The sequence below is a fragment of the Eptatretus burgeri genome, chromosome 3 (assembly GCF_056783735.1).
Source record: "Eptatretus burgeri isolate ZD-2024b chromosome 3, Ebu_testis_v1, whole genome shotgun sequence".
NCBI classification, from domain to species: domain Eukaryota; kingdom Metazoa; phylum Chordata; class Myxini; order Myxiniformes; family Myxinidae; genus Eptatretus; species Eptatretus burgeri.
In genome coordinates this window covers 124,310,603-124,313,444 of record NC_140963.1, presented here as the reverse complement: position 1 = coordinate 124,313,444, position 2,842 = coordinate 124,310,603, and the positions used below count along the sequence as shown (strand labels likewise).

Here is a 2,842-nt window from a genome sequence, read left to right as displayed (position 1 = left end):
ATTACAGGTGGCTTCCAGTCCATATACGCGATATGTCAACGCTAGAAGCATGACTTCTCGACGTAGCAGAACAGTTCTCACAAAGAAAGTTTGTGGTGTGCAAGTCGAGCAGGCCGTTCTCTGCAATATCAATCGACCATGCTCACGAACAAAATAATGCTATCGTCAAAGGCATCGGTGGAGCTACTGATCTGATGTTAAATCCAAAAGCCATGCTGAGATGGACGGTAGCGGGACCAGAAATAGCAAGGGCGATAACCGAGTTTGGCACAAACTGCCTGCCTTCGCGGAAACGAGAAGTGCAGCAAAAACATCACGAGCACACGCTATCCTCACAAACATCATATGCACGAGACGTGAATGCACTAGTCACGACCTTTGAAACTACGGGAAATCCATTCACAGAAGAAACAACAGAAGTGCTTGTCCTCAATACCAAGGATGTTGCTGACCCTAAAGTATCTGAAAGCATTACTAAAATTGAGGATCTTGGCAAACAGCAATACCACAAATTCAGAGAAGAGCGACTAATTCAGACAACCAAAACCCTAACGGAACCCATCACAAAGAACAAACTACCGCTTTTCGGAAACCCACCGGTGAGGAATTCTTCGAGGTCATCACCACTAGTATCATCTCTCAAGAACGACTGTGCTCTATTCTCTCGATTATTTATTGCATGACAGACCAGAGATGGTGACTTGGGACAATTTCTTCAGACAAGAAAATTATGCTAACCCACCGTCATTATCACAGTTTGGAGACCTTCGCCTCGGTACAAAATCCGAATTTGTTCGTTGTCTGGAGGAGATGAGCGACTCCCTTAGAGACATTCCTTCCGTTGATGTCCTGGTTCTCGATGGCTCGGCAATTGTCTGCATGCTGAAGCCTGTTGGACCGATGACGTTCCTTGAGTATGCAGAGTGTATTTTTTTCCTTGCATACGGTCGCATCTCACGTATGTAACATGCTTCGACGTTGTCTGGGATGTAGACATTGATGACAGTCTCAAGTCATCAACACGAGAAAGACGCGGCAAGGGGGTTCGAAGACGTGTGGCACCCACAAGCAAAGTTCCAGGAAACTGGCAAGAATTTCTCCGTGTATCCGAGAACAAATCTGAGCTCTTTGAATTCCTGGATATTCAGGTAATGGACAGCTACATGAAAATTATAAACATAACACTGTGTATGTATGTATGTATGTGTGTGTGTGTGTGTGTGTGTGTGTGTGTGTATATGTGTATATGTGTATATATATATATATATATATATATATATATATATATATATATATATAAATATATATATATATATATATATATATATATATATATATATATATATATATATATATATATATATATATATATATATATATATATATATATTCTATAGACCGGGCGTAGTGGCGTGCGCCTGCAATCCGGCTACTCGGAGGCTTGGGTTGGAGGATCGCTTGAAGACGGGAGCTCTGCACTGGGCCGCGCTATGAGAGGGTGAAGGGCAGCCCGGAATCATGGCGAAACCCAATCCTTATCCCTGTGTCGTCAGAGGCGACCAGGGTCGCGTCAGGAAGGGCATCCGGCGTAAAACCTGTGCCAAATCGGTATGCGGATCATAACGGATGATCCGCTGTGGCGACCCCTAACGGGAGCAGCCGAAAGACGAACAACAACATATATATATATATATATATATATATATATATATATATATATATATATATATATATATATATATATATATATACATATATTGGATATTGAGTGATGAATAACACGTGCCTAACATATATTGTCACGGTAATGATGCATGTCGAAGGTTTTTACGTTTTTGGTCGCAGAGAATTTTACTCAGAGAAAGAAGTGATTCTGACCTGCAAACAGAATGTTCTTTCGTGTAAGTAACATCAATCGGGATGTTTCATCACTGTCACCTTGTCCACAGGAAGAAGCCGACACCAGAATGTTTCTCCATGTCGCAGATGCACTCGAGAAAGGCCACCGGAAAGTGATGATTCGAACTGTTGATACTGATGTGCTGATTCTGGCAGTGTATTCTGCTTCATTCGCGACAGACGCTGAAATATGGTTGGCATTCGGCGTTGGAAAGAATCTGCGATATATTCCTGCTCACCAAATTGCAAAGGAAATGGGAGAGGAGCGATCTAGAGCTCTGCCAATGTTTCACGCCTTTACGGGGTGTGACACGACATCTTCGTTTGCTGGTAGAGGGAAAAAAGACGGCGTTCCAGTTGTGGAAAGCACTTCCAGAAATTATACCGGTATTCGCTCACGATATGGCCTCTCCTAATGAGTTTGACGAAACGAAGATGGCACCATTTGAGAAGTTTGTGACCTTGTTGTATGATAAAACGTCCTCAGAAGTCAGTGTAGATTTAGCCAGAAAGTACATGTTCACCGCAAAAAGCAGACCAATAGATGCGATTCCACCAACTGAAGCTGCCCTATTCGAACACACCAAACGTGCAGTACACCAGGCTGGATTTGTATGGGGACAGATGCACGTGCGGTCACCAGATGTTCCATCGCCAAGTTCCTGGGGGTGGAGAAGAAGTCCGACACTCAAATGGGAGCCTAGTTGGACAGTACTACCAGAGGCTGCGGCCTCGTGCTCAGAACTACTGAAGTGTGGGTGCCAAAATAGATGCGTCGGACACTGTAAATGCGTAAAAGCAGCATTGAAGTGCACATCACTGTGCCGGTGTAGCGGAAACTGTGAACAAAATGGAAGTGAACAAGATGGTTGATTTGTTATTCATCATGTTATACATGTTGATTTATTAAATGTTATTTGTTATCCATCACAACATGTGATTA

The 2,842-nt window shown here is 43.0% G+C and overlaps 1 pseudogene; it reads left to right on the top strand.

Annotated features, from left to right (window-relative positions):
* Positions 1 to 513: 513 nt before the first annotated feature.
* Positions 514 to 2,772, top strand: LOC147030908 (uncharacterized; annotated as a pseudogene).
* The last annotated feature ends 70 nt before the right edge of the window (positions 2,773 to 2,842 follow it).